At 33.5% G+C, this 14,968-nt stretch overlaps 2 long non-coding RNA genes across 2 annotated transcripts; one reads left to right on the forward strand and one right to left on the reverse strand.

Moving 5' to 3' along the window:
• Window positions 1-1,206: 1,206 nt before the first annotated feature.
• Window positions 1,207-5,355, reverse strand: LOC130052069 (uncharacterized). The gene is made up of 3 exons (XR_008800423.1): window positions 4,921-5,355; window positions 3,911-4,060; window positions 1,207-1,730 (listed from the first exon to the last, which is right to left on the reverse strand). It is a non-coding gene; the product is annotated as an uncharacterized LOC130052069 (long non-coding RNA).
• A 4,320-nt stretch (window positions 5,356-9,675) lies between these two features.
• On the forward strand, window positions 9,676-12,465 carry LOC125678697 (uncharacterized). The gene is made up of 2 exons (XR_008800424.1): window positions 9,676-9,879; window positions 10,485-12,465. It is a non-coding gene; the product is annotated as an uncharacterized LOC125678697 (long non-coding RNA).
• The last annotated feature ends 2,503 nt before the right edge of the window (window positions 12,466-14,968 follow it).

The following is a 14,968-nucleotide window of genomic DNA, read 5'->3' on the forward strand; positions in this document are numbered from 1 at the left end:
TAGACGTAGATTTACGTCAGAAATAAGCGTAACTCTACGTGTGCTATACTAGTACACGTAAGCTGATCGTAACTTTAAGAATAAAGCAAATGGCGACTTGTCATTTTTATCGATAATTTCTTGCGTAAAGACCTTACAAACCCTCTAGATGCATATAAGCTGGTTAGTAATACACAAATTAATTGTATTTATTCAGATTATCGTTTTCTTTGAGATCATCTGCAATTGTGTGACAATTCTCTAAATTTTGAGCCCGATCTAATTTACCTTGTGGCGGATCTCAGTCTGATTTAAAATCAAACTTCTCACTTCGCTCGATATACGGACAGTCGCTGTCCGTATGTCCGTATATCGAGCAAAATGCGAAATTTGATTTTAATCAGACTGGGTGGATCTAACCTTGCCTTTAGAAATAATTGGGAAGCTTTTTATTTTAGTCATGCAGGTTATTTAAAAAAAAAAGAAGAATATTTGCCATTTATCTTATTATACAGGGTAGGTCTAGCATCTTCCAGGGAAATACATTTTTTTTAATTTTCCAAACATGGTAGAATTAATGTATATATATGCAATCAAACATGCAATGTTTTAGATTTGAAAAGAAGAGAGTCACTGTGTGTACAAGAATACATGGTGATTGACAGCTATAGAAAAACCATTTCTACTTATAGATATGTGATCTTTTCTTTGTGGTTATAAGCAAATATTGGTAGTCCAAATAACTTTGTTACATTGTAACTTACACAACAGGGAAATGAGCCTCTAAATAAATATTTCTTTAAAAAAAAAAAAGATATGCATTTCATTCCAAGAATACAATTTTGTGTAATTTGTTTCAGAGAGCAATTGTGATGCCTACTAGTGTAGTCATGTGTAGACTTTCAATCTTTCAGAGTGCCATTTCCTTTAACTATAATCCTACAGGAGTCAAACCTTCATTGATAATGCATATATATGAATCTTTCTACCATTCATGATTTGTATGTAATTGACCTTTATATGTGATCAGCTAGGTAAAAGTCTTTGCAGGTATATTACCAAACTCCAAGGATGATGCCTTCAACATACATATTATTTTGTTGAAGCCCATCCCCCCCCTCCAATTTACAAAAATCTCACTGATAAAAGTTCATTCTGAAGGCTTCTCACATTAAACCGACATATGTACTAATGCTCCTCTTTACAAATTTTAACCCACCAGACAACTTTGTTGACAAATATTTAAGATTTATTTATTATGTCATCTTTTTAATATCAAGATGTTAAAATCATTCTAGAAATGGAAGTAATACATGTACATGTCAATATCAATAACAACATGAAAATTCATCTAAAAAGTTATCTATTAACAAATATAATTACATGTACATAATTGTATGCATAACAATGCATATACATGTACTTAATTTCTTAAACATGTATTGTAACAAATTTTATTTTGCTGAATATCAAACTTTTTTATATTTTACTGTCAATTTTTAAATGTCCATATGATATAAATGAATAAATAAATATATAAGATGACATCAATGTAGCAGATGGACCATCAGCATGGATTGATCAGTGGGTAGAGTACCAGACTACGGGTCATGGGTTAGATTCTCAATCCTGCCATATATTTTTGAATCATTCCTCTGCTCGTCCTTTTACACAATCAAGGCAATGGAAGATGAACATTTCTCGGTTTCGCAAAAGATTTTTCAGGCCATTACAGCAATGTACCCATAGACCTAGAAAAATAATAGTATTACACTGATTTAAATAAACAACTGTCATTACACTGCAATCAAATTTCATAAGGCTTGAAAAATACATGCAACATAATTGTGAGTTAAATAAACTGTAAAATTGTGATAATACTGATTTTATTTACATTATATTTATCTACCGTACACTATATCTGGGAAGATATCATTAAGTATCACCTACAATTTCTAATTTTAATGATTTATAACCCAAGAGCCCATATTAAGAAAAAGATTTCAAATGACCCCAAGGTCAACTTTAGTATTTTTTCATTAACCATTCCCCTTGTAATGAAATTGGCTTCTTTCCAAACCAGAAAAAAATACTTTTTAACCAAGAATGGTAAGTTTCAGTTAAGGTAATTCACGTTTATAAATAAAAGAAAATTTTTGTGATATTTCAGGTACAATTCACTTGCATTCTATTTTCTTTCTACAAAATTCTCAGGTTTAATTAGTCTAGAGTTAACATATTTTGATAGTCCCTGGTTGTGGCAAGTAAAAATGTAAAATCAGCTGATATGTACTGCAGTAAGGTATATGAATGGGATTTTACTGTAGCAAAGAAGGTGAGAAAAATCTTTAGCAAAATTGAGTATTGAACCTGGTACCTTTGCACTAAGCTACTCAGGCTGACATATAATACATGGTAGTACAACATTATAAATTTAAAGGGGCATATTTGTTGTGAAAGTGATGGCAACCATTTTTATCTCTCAAAATCTCCCAATGGCAAAGGAATATGTATTTCTGACTAATAAAAATATTTCTTTAGTAAAATAAAAAAAACAAACAACAGAAACCTCACAAGAGGCCGACAGGCCTTATCGGTCACCTGAATACTAGTGGAAAAGTATCATTACTTCCATGGACTATGAAATCTAGAAAAAATTTCCTGTTATTTATATTCTAATGTTCAGCAACAGTATAAAACAAGATGTGTTCTTAAAACTTCACATCCCTCAAAGTGCATACACTGATGAAAGGCTTTAAATAGGTGTATTCACATGAAAACATCAAAAGATATGACTAATTTGGACTCATCTTAAAGTCATAACCCTGGGTTGTGAAATTCACCATTTTTTGTACATCCTTTTCTGCATTTATATTTTATACAGTATCAGCAAACTTACACATAAATACTATATACTAAGTTTGGCCCCACCCTGGGGTCAAAACCCTTACTCTGGGGGAAATCAAATTTACAATTTTGGTAAAAGACTACCTGCTCTATCCATTTAGTTTCAATTTAGTATTAATAGCATTAAAGAAGATGTAATTTAAGTGTTTTATACACATAAACACTATATAACAAGATTTGCCCCGCCCTGGGGTCAAAACCCCTACCTCGGGGATCATGAAATCTACAATTTTGGTAGAGGCCTGCCTGCTCTACATCACTATGCATTTAGTTTTTCTTATATATGTGTGTTTCTTGATAAGAAGATTTTTGAAAATTGGTCCCCCTTGTCCCAATGATGCTTCATAACAAATTTGAAAAGAATTGGACTGGTAGTTATTAAGAAGTTAAAAATGTTCAATTGTTAACGCACGACGAATGAAAACTAATTGCAATAGGTTACTGAGTAAACTCAGGTGACCTAATAAAAGTACATTTGATAACCGCTTTTAGTGTAAAGAAATATATAAAGAAGAATTATTGGCTTGCAAGATAATAATTATTTAATCACCAAAATTACATATATTCATTTGGTTGCTTTGAGATTAAAAGGTGTTTCAAATAACTGAATACATGTGTTATTACTGATCAGAAATATATGATATAGAGCAATTTTTATTGAGTGTTGATTTAAAATTTTGGTGACAAAATTACAGCTATTATTTTGGAAATCATGCAAGAATTTTTAATATCGAGGAGATAAAAAATAATTTCAAAGAAACATAGTGTATGTCCTTAGATTGGTTAAATTTCTATTTGCCAAAAAGGTGAAGATATGCTTAGACAGACAGGTACAAAACTTGCAAAATGGACAAACTTTGATCATAAAAACTCATAAATGTATGTTCTTAAATCTTTGCCTAAGGATTTAATCATCAATGCATTACAAAAATCATTACATCATGTACCATAATTTGTTTTGGATTTTTTAAAACTTTGTAAGTACAGAAATGATTAAATGTGTACAAACAGTGAATATACTTACATCATATATATGTACTGTACATCTTGCATCCCAATCCTAACCCTGAGGCATCATGGAAAATCTTTCAGGAGAGGACATGAAGAGAAATGCATCTAAATCAAGGAATGCTGCTGTCTGATGGCAATTTATTTCTTGACCACCTTTATGACCCTTTGAAAAATAAAAGAGGTCAGCTAACTTGGATATCTAGTGCATGTTACATGTATATCAGACCTAATATCTCCAATTAATATATAGTCAATGTTATTCTACATTAAATAAATTAACACTGACTTCACACAGTTGTACAACTGTATTTGAATGCGATTTTGTTTCACAATATTTTCTGAAAGTTTTGCACATGGATGTGCACAAGCAATATAATTGAAATGATGCTAAAAGAGACTGTAACTGTTCTCATCTGGTACCAAGTCCATTCATCCTATCTACCTGTTCACCCAGAGTATATATTGTTAAAACAATAATAATTTCACATTTTATAACCATGCAATAGAGGGGCACGTACAAATCACACATTTTAGAATTAGTGCCTGTATTAATGTATATTTTAGATTCATTTTTCACCAATATTCTTGTTTTTCTTTTTGCGAAATGACGTGAAAGCATGTGCGTACTTGTGTGCAGGTAGCTATGATACTGCTTTGATGTTGTCCCAGTCATGAAATTAAAAAAATGGGATAAATAATTTTGAATTTCAATTGTGGTATTGTCAAAAGTTTGAAGTTACCATGTACACAAATGAGCTTGTGTCTTAATGTGTTAATAGTGGGCACATATCAAATTGTAAATAACTAACACATATGTATATGTGCTCACTATTTAGAAATTAAGATCCAGGCATTATAGCAGCTACATAGGTTGAGAACAAAATGAATAAGGGACTGTGATTTTACCATGTGTGTCATGTACTGAATCCCCTTGAAGTCAATTTAACATTATTTAGGGGCCTAGTGACGAGTAGTCAGTGGTAAAACATTTAAGGTTATTACTACACAAACAACTTAACTTACTTGTCAGTCCATGCCGACTTCTTTTTGAACACCTACAGCATCGCAGATCCATGCACAAGTCAAATGCGTTAAATTTGATGAACCTTCCATTTGGATTTGTAAACAACACTGAATAACGGTACAGTTGATCGACATGCCGTTGGCAGGCATACGTATACGTTGAGATTCGTTGCTTTCTCACAAAATTCTGTGTTCTTTTTCGTCATAATGCAGCGGTAGCGCAGGGAATTCAAAGTAAATGAGCAAATTCACACTTTTTACGCTTCGAAGTGAAAATAGCCACTGCGCACGCGTACGTGCAATCGTACATCGTAAGTTACGTTTGCGGCTACGAACGGTTTTGTAAATACCAATTCACGAGTACGTAACTCTAATCTTAAGTCAGACGTAAATCCTACGTTTACGTCTACGTCTACGAACTTTAGTAAATATGGGTCCAGCTTATATGCATCTAGAGGGTTTGTAAGGTCTTTACGCAAGAAATTATCGATAAAAATGACAAGTCGCCATTTGCTTTATTCTTAAAGTTACGATCAGCTTACGTGTACTAGTATAGCACACGTAGAGTTACGCTTATTTCTGACGTAAATCTACGTCTACAACTGTTAGTGAATACCGTCCCACACGTAAACGTACGCTACGTCTAGATTTACGCTACGTTTACGTCTACGAACTTTAGTAAATATGGGCCCTGATCCCACCTCTGGTATATCCAGGGGTCCGTCTTTGCCCAACTCTCTATTTTGTATTGCTTATAGGAGTTATGGTTATGAGATTGATCACTGTTCATTATCTTCACCTTTCATAGCAATATTTCATTATCACCTACGTATGGCGTTTATCAATCTAATTAAAATTAGATGTTAGATCCGCTCACATACTTGCTACACTAACATCTAACAACATCCCATAGAAGGTCATGTCTGAGGTCCAATTTGCAACAGCCAATCAAATTTCCAACTTCATATCAATAGGGTATTATCCCACAATTCCATGTATTGTTTACATAGGGAAGAGAAAAAATGGCAGCACCCACGATTTTGACTTGTTAATCATGTTTTTGTTGAAATTTTAAACTATGGCAACATCTGGGGATCTTTACATGTATACTTAAAAAAAGAAGACATTTAATTATCTGTTCTTATTCATTTTTCAAAGCCTCGAGATATCTTCAAGGCAGTTTTAATCACTTCCACTTCGTTATCAGTTGCCATCTTTAATTTATAAGTAACCAAATACAGTATATAATGAGGATTCTCATTGGTTTCTGATGACACTTCCGCCTTTGCATAGATTGGTTACTTTTTCATGCAAATTTGACCTCTGACGTGACCCTCTATGTGATGTTGTTAGATGTTTATGTAGCGAGTATGTGAGCGGATCTAACATCTAATTTTAATTAGATTGGGCGTTTATGTATCTTAAATGGTGACATACGCGTAAGTATATTTGCATGTGATAAATTTCTAAACCGAGCAGACTACTGGCAGATAAGTTGATACGAGGGTGTCACAGCCTCGTTTAAGTTAATTCTATGGTTGTTATAATTGTCTTGTTTGTCATTAAGTTGACTTTTATCTGACGTGTTTCATACAGATTGCTAAGCCGTTCTTTATACATTCTGATTTTGACTACGGATTACTCCGTTTACCTGATCAAGACAGAGGTTCACTGCGGGTTGGACCGGTCGACAAGGAAGGGTTATTCCTCCTAAGCACCTGTTCCTATCCATAGTGTTTCAAAGGGTCGGTATTTTCCCTGTTTTCTATCTTGTATTCTTATTTTGTATTCTTTACAGGATTTATGAGAGTGATCATTGTTTGTTATCGTCACTTCTTCATGCTTCGAAAACGTCGCGCATGACTTTAAGGTAGAATGGTATACCTGGTGATTTTTTCTGTTCCAATTCTTCATACATTTATTGAAACATTTGTAATGAACCCAGATCACAATTATTTGTCTTTCATTTTTCATATTTCTTATGTATTTTTTCAAAAAGAAAATTGAATACCATCATTTTTCAATTGCAATCTCATTTTGTCTTATAAGATATTCTTGATATACCTAGCAGTACCTACGGTAAAGGATTCCTTGTTTCATAACCCTGTTCTAGTACTGTAAATTTCAATACACATCTAGTACAGATGTCCGGCGGACAGCGAGGTCACGTGACCAGAGCCATTGGCAGAATTTAAACTGATTCTGACAGTAACTTTAACGTCCTTAGGGAATAGAGACAGAAACATTGAATTCAGATATTTCAATCCCGTAATGGAGATCTCTATTAATTAATAATTTTAATTCTCTTCAACGCGCAGATGTCTAGCGCAGCAGCAGATACAATCTAGCGATTGTCATGAAACTTAAGAGATATATACATGTACTTCTATATACAAGTGTTTTTATTTTGATTGTTGTATTTGGAGCTACCATTCGAAAAGTAAAATTCAAAAGATTATTGACCTTCGATAACAAACAACCACGCTCATCGATAGACAAATTGGGGACATTTTCCCAAATTCTTCATCTCGGCCAGTGCGTGAGGAAATGCATGGAGAGTGCTGACTGTACGTCCTTCTTTTATAATAGTGAACAGAAAACCTGTATTCTTACTCAAAGAATAGCGTCCTTTCAACTGACAAATGGAGGGGGATATGTGTTCTATTCTGCTGATGGTAAGCTTTTTTAATTCTACAGATTATCGGATGTACACCGTGAGTTTAAATACGCACATTATTTTAGCGTACTCGTGCCAATTATAAACTCCCGTGAGTTTGTTATTGTCGACATGAATTTGTATTACATCGTATTAATATTGTTTGTACGTCTGTTAAGCACCTTCGTGTGAACACGTTTCCAAATTGATTCAAACAGAGGACTATGGATTTTGCTACGAAAGCCGGCTAGGTTCATTTTTGAAAAAGTGGAAAAAAAATCTCATTAGTTTATAACGATCGCTAGTTAGATTCTCGTTATGTGAGTTAATAATCTCGTTATAACGATATAATGAACTCTTTATAACGAGATACTATTTCGTTATAACGAGAGAGTTAACAGTCATTTGACGTAAATGTAAGAGAATAATATGATATTTATATTAGAGTTAACAGTCATTTGACGTAAATGTAAGAGAATAATATGATATTTATATTAGAGTTAACAGTCATTTGACGTAAATGTAAGAGAATAATATGATATTTATATTAGAGTTAACAGTCATTTGACGTAAATGTAAGAGAATAATATGATATTTATATTAGAGTTAACAGTCATTTGACGTAAATGTAAGAGAATAATATGATATTTATATTAGAGTTAACAGTCATTTGACGTAAATGTAAGAGAATAATATGATATTTATATTAGAGTTAACAGTCATTTGACGTAAATGTAAGAGAATAATATGATATTTATATTAGAGTTAACAGTCATTTGACGTAAATGTAAGAGAATAATATGATATTTATATTAGAGTTAACAGTCATTTGACGTAAATGTAAGAGAATAATATGATATTTATATTAGAGTTAACAGTCATTTGACGTAAATGTAAGAGAATAATATGATATTTATATTAGAGTTAACAGTCATTTGACGTAAATGTAAGAGAATAATATGATATTTATATTAGAGTTAACAGTCATTTGACGTAAATGTAAGAGAATAATATGATATTTATATTAGAGTTAACAGTCATTTGACGTAAATGTAAGAGAATAATATGATATTTATATTAGAGTTAACAGTCATTTGACGTAAATGTAAGAGAATAATATGATATTTATATTAGAGTTAACAGTCATTTGACGTAAATGTAAGAGAATAATATGATATTTATATTAGAGTTAACAGTCATTTGACGTAAATGTAAGAGAATAATATGATATTTATATTATAGTTAACAGTCATTTGACGTAAATGTAAGAGAATAATATGATATTTATATTAGAGTTAACAGTCATTTGACGTAAATGTAAGAGAATAATATGATATTTATATTAGAGTTAACAGTCATTTGACGTAAATGTAAGAGAATAATATGATATTTATATTAGAGTTAACAGTCATTTGACGTAAATGTAAGAGAATAATATGATATTTATATTAGAGTTAACAGTCATTTGACGTAAATGTAAGAGAATAATATGATATTTATATTATAGTTAACAGTCATTTGACGTAAATGTAAGAGAATAATATGATATTTATATTATAGTTAACAGTCATTTGACGTAAATGTAAGAGAATAATATGATATTTATATTATAGTTAACAGTCATTTGACGTAAATGTAAGAGAATAATATGATATTTATATTATAGTTAACAGTCATTTGACGTAAATGTAAGAGAATAATATGATATTTATATTAGAGTTAACAGTCATTTGACGTAAATGTAAGAGAATAATATGATATTTATATTATATTACATTTACGTCAAATGACTGTATCCCAGTCTCTTTTTTCGGAGTAAACTTTAAAGAAAGAAAAAACTCCAAACACTTTCTTCAAATATTTCGACCGTGTTACCGGTCTTCTTCAGTCGTGTTTATCTGACAAAGTAACTTAACGCAAGACCACATGCACCATACGTATATAGGTGTTAAAAATTACAAAAGCAAGTACTCGTATGCCATAAACGAATTTAATTGCTTTACATGGGAATGATCAGATATACAATGTGACTTATGGGCCTTTTGTTTTGAATTTAGATTTCACCGAAGTACAAGAATGCTATACAACAGAAGCTGGTCGGAACTATGCCGGAAGAATTAACATCACGGTGGTTGGTACTTCCTGTCAGCGGTGGGATAGTCAGACTCCACACACCCATAACTTCAAATACATGTCAGATCAGGAAAATTACTGCAGAGGTGTAGGGGTGGGGGCGGATTCCCCGTGGTGTTACACCATAAACCCTAGTCAGCGGTGGCAGAGATGTTATGTGAAACCCTGCGGTGAGATTTAATTCATTCACGCGTTTCATGAGTTAGGCTGACGTAAAGTGTCGCATTTCATACCATCATGTTTATATTTACATTCTACTTTCATTTCTGTAGGAATTCTTATTCGTTGAAATATATTTTATCGTATAGTCGCATTGTTTACAACTGCGAGCGCGTTCAGTTTAGAAAGTAGGTCACTATGAACTGTAACGCTTCACGGCGGCATACACAATAACATTGGTCAGCGGAGCAGTTCATACCGTCGTGTAGTTTTAATTCTTGTTCATGTATTTACATTCTCATTTCAATTTTTTCCCTGGAATTCCCAGTCGTTAAAATAGACGTACTATATTTATCTGTATTCAGACGCGCAATGTTTACAACTGCAACATATTCATGATGAAATGGCTATCATTACAATTTGTAGAGAAACATTTCAATTTGTGAATATATCAAAAGCAAAAACATTGAAAATGTGAACTAGTCCCTGTACTCGCTATAAGATGACTAATGCTACGGTAATATTATTCGAATACTAATTCATACCGTACATGTATCTATCTAACACTTATGCTTTATAGTGCTTGTAATTAAAAGAATTATTTTCATTTCAAAAGCCAAAGTGCAATCTACGGGAGACTGTTACAAATTTAGCCGAGGGGAAGATTATTACGGGACAATCAACGTAACGGCAGACGGTGTTCCGTGTCAGCGCTGGGATTCCGACTCTCCTCACGGACACTACTTTCACGACCTGGACGGAGAGGAAAACTACTGCAGGAAACCCCCGGGACTGGCAACTAAACCTTGGTGTTTTACTGTATCTCCCTCCATCAGATATGGATTCTGCAACATCAGTCAGTGTGCGACCTAATACAATCGATGTACAGATAGTACTAATAGAAAATGATATTACAGGGGAGAAAACTACTTATGAACATTTTGAACCAATATAAATCTTTCCTGACGGTCTATGTACAGATGGAGATTCAGAACTTATTGATACTGACCACAATCATATCATAACTAAGTTTTAAAATGTTTTAAAAATAGGATGAAAACCCTATAAGTACTTTAACAAGTCCTGGGAATGCTACATGTAAAACAAGAGGGCCATGGGCCACATCGCTCACATTAGTCACCTTGGCCCATATTTAAAGATTTTCTCTCTATATATTCGCATGTAAAACTTTGATCCATATTGTGCCCCAATCTACCCCCCACCCCGGGGGGGGGTATGCTTTTTACAAAATTTAATCTGCACCATGTCAGAAAGCTTTCATGTTAATGTAATTTTTTTGGCCCAGTGGTTCTTGAGAAGAAGATTTTAAAGATTTTGTCCATGTATTTGTATGTAAAACTTTGATTTTCCTTGTTGTGGCTCTATCGTACCCACGATGGCCATGATTTTAACAACCTTGAACTGCACTATGTCGGGAAGCTTTTATGGGAATTTGTACTTTCCTGGTCCAGTGGTTCTTGGGAAGAATGTTTTTTTTTTTTTTGTTTTTTTTTTTTAGGTTTTCCCTATATATTCGCATGTATAACTTTGATCTCCTATTGTGGCCTAGACCTATCCCAGGGTCATGGTTTTAACAAACTTGAATCTTAAGGCTTCAACGATACGTCCCCTTCACGATACGATACATATTGCAATGTGTTTGCTACGATTCAATATTTTCAATACGATACATTTTACAGAACAAACCAATATCTGTGAAGAAAAAAATTAATTACGAAGATTCAGTTACAATTTTAGAAGCAAAATGTTTCCAAACCGCCGAACGGTAAGATGCCTGTTGGCTTTGTTGTTTAAACTGATTACTTTTATGATTGTTTTTGTCAGACTCGAGGCTAATAACAATCTGACTGTTATTGGACGTCATTTTGTTCCTCGTGTATGTATAAATGATAAGTACAGATCAAGCCCGGTGTATTTTACCGTTAAATAACCCTACCCTATTTTTACATTTTGGTGATTATCTCTCCTTTGAAGGGAGCATGACCCTTCATTTGAACAAAATTGCAAGCCCCTTACCCAAGGATGCTTTTTGCCAAGTTTGGTGGAAATTGGCTTAGTGGTTCTGGAAAAGAAGATGAAAATGTAAAAAGTTTACAGACAGACAACAGGTGATATCAGAAAAGCTCACTTGAGCTTTCAGCTCAGGTGAGCTAAAAACTATAGGTAAAACTTCCAGGTTAAGGTCACAAGATTACACCATTGCTTCACATGAAAGGTCTTGCTGCAAAGAATGTATATACAAAATATGAAATCCCTTGCTTACATGTACATAATTCAAGAACGATTTAAAAGATTTTTCCTGTATACATGTACCAGTATATGTAAGATGTTGATTTGATCCTTTATTGTGGCCCCGTCCTTCCTGTGGGAATCATAAATTGAACAAACTTAAATCTACGTTATCGCAGAAAGCTTTCATGTAAATTTAAGATTTTCTTGCCCAGTGGTTCCTGAGAAGATTTTCTTATATAGCAGCATGTAAAACTTGTATCCCCTATTGTGGCCGTGATCTGAATAAACTTGAATATACGTTATAACAGGAATCTTTCAGGTAAATTTCCACTCTTATGGCCCAGTGGTTCTTGAGAAGACTTTTAAAGATTTTCACTATATATTTGCATGTAAAAATTTGATCATATATTGTGGCAACATCTTACCCCCAGGGGTCATTATTTTAACAAACTTGAATCTCCACTATGTCAAGAAGCTTTCATATAAATTCCAGCTTTTCTGGCCCAGGTGAGCTAAAAAATAATTTCAGTGTACATTGCATTATTTGTTTTTATAAACCAGCAGTGTTTTTTTAAGCATCTGTGGTAGATAAAATTTATGATATAAGTAATCAAAATTTAAACTCTCGTCTGAACTCTGATATTTATCCGGATCGGTTTTAATATTAGAAATACCATGATTGTGTTGTGTTTACTACATTGTAGTTACAAAATGTAGCAGATTTTGTGAAGATAATAAAATATAGTTAGCAGTTGAATTGAATAACCATATTACTTTCTCGTGCGGATAAGCTTATCGCTCCTCATTTTCCTGAGATGAAAATGCACTTGCCCCGCGCAATGGGAAAGTCCAATTCTAGATCCATCAACATCATAAATCTTTTTTAAAAAAGAATTTCGTCACAATGAAAAAAATTCAAAGACAGAAAAGAGAACAAGCTCTTTATTGTGCTTCATGAATTTGGTGTTGGGAACATCATTAAGGCTGCAGCTTTCCATGATAGGTTTTGCTGTAATAATTTGGTGTTGGGAACATCATTAAGGCTGCAGCTTTCAAGAATAGTTTTTGCTGTATCAATTTGGTGTTGGGAACACCATTGAGGCTACATCTTTCTAGGATAGTTTCTGCTGTTGTGTGGCCTCCGTGGTTTTGCATTCATTGTAATAAGTACAAACTAATAATGGCACAAGCAGTTCTTGAGAACTGCTTTTTCTCTGTGTGGTACCACCTGGGAGAACCCTTATATATGTACGTCAAAAGTACCGTAAAAGTGAGTTTTTACTTTGAATATACATGTATCATACCTGCTATTGAAGATGAAAATAATAGCCATTTTTATTCTCAAATACTGTATTTAGTATTTTGGTGCATATTGTTTTGGACAGGGCAGATTTGGGCCAAAAGCGTATCTTGTTTTTTCCTCAATAATGGCATTGTCCTCTTATCAAATTTCCTCAAATGGATGCTTGTTTGAATCCTCTTTGCCAATACAGAGAGGTTTGTGAGGAAAATAAAAATGATACAGACAATTATCATAAAATGATTTATTGCTGAAGATTAATAGAATCCTTCATTAGTACGAGTGTGGGATAGGGAAATTCCACCGAGGGGACAAGATTCGCAGTCTTGGACGAGGCTTTGCCGAGTCCTAGACAGCGAATCTTGTTCCAGAGGTGGAATTTCCTTATCCCACACGAGTAAATAATGAAGGATTATTTTTCTCACATTTTAACTACAGTTTAGTGCATAAAATTAGCAGCTTTCAGAAAATATTAGATTATCAAAATCCTCATTTGAACTTCGATGCAAAAACTAATTAGATAGGCAGAAAGAGCATATCCGAAAATGGTTTACACTGTAAGTGTAAACTAAAAAACCCAAGGTTGTCCACCAGAAAGCTATACTACATTAAAATTAAAGATAACAATGCAAAATATTTTTACTTCACTGTGTAATGTAAATCTTCACCGTGTAACGTAAATCATAGAAAATATATGACGTCACAATCAAATGACGTCGCAGCAGTGTGAGACAGAAAAATCTCACATGGCTGTCTCACATCGGTAAAGTCGATCTCACACTGGTGATAATGTGAGAAATGTGTGTCTATAGTCCGAGGATAATGGTAAAATGTGGCAGAGATGGTTGCTAGTTAAAATAAGGTTTTTTTGTCAAAACAAACCAAAGCCACTAAACTGTCAACATTTACTGTCATTTAGATATGAAATAGATATATGTAACTTGTGCTGTTCGAACATTCCCTTGGAGATCCAGGTTAGAATAGGTCCTTAGTACCCCTTGATTGTCGTAAGAGGCGACCAAATGGGAAAGTCCTTCGGATGAGACCGCAATAAAACCGAGGTCCCGTGTCACAGCAGGTGTGACACGATAAAGCTCCCCTCCCTGCTCAAAGGCCGTAAGCGCCGAGCACAGTCCTAAATTTTGCAGCTCTTCACCGTCAATGGTAACGTCTTCATATGAGTGAAAAATTCTCGAGCGGGACGTTAAACAATGTACATTTTGTACAACAAACCAACTTAAGGAATGCGCTGCAGTTGTGAAGAATGCGCACATGAACCTTGATAAATATAGTATGTCTATTTTAACGGCTGGAAATTCCAAGAGAAGTTAAAGTATAATGCAAATATAAATTATGTAAATTTAAATTTCATTTTTGAAAATACGTGGGGGTATTAATTTTCATTTCTTCTGAATATTCATGCGAGGTAAATGATACCGAATCAAGCATCACTAATGAAATAAAAACCAACTATTGAATTAAAATTGTTATATTAGACAGATTAATTAAATTCGTTTTAGAGAATCAACAAACAGTAAAATTAGAAA

The sequence above is a fragment of the Ostrea edulis genome, chromosome 2 (assembly GCF_947568905.1).
Source record: "Ostrea edulis chromosome 2, xbOstEdul1.1, whole genome shotgun sequence".
Classification (NCBI taxonomy): Eukaryota; Metazoa; Mollusca; class Bivalvia; order Ostreida; family Ostreidae; genus Ostrea; species Ostrea edulis.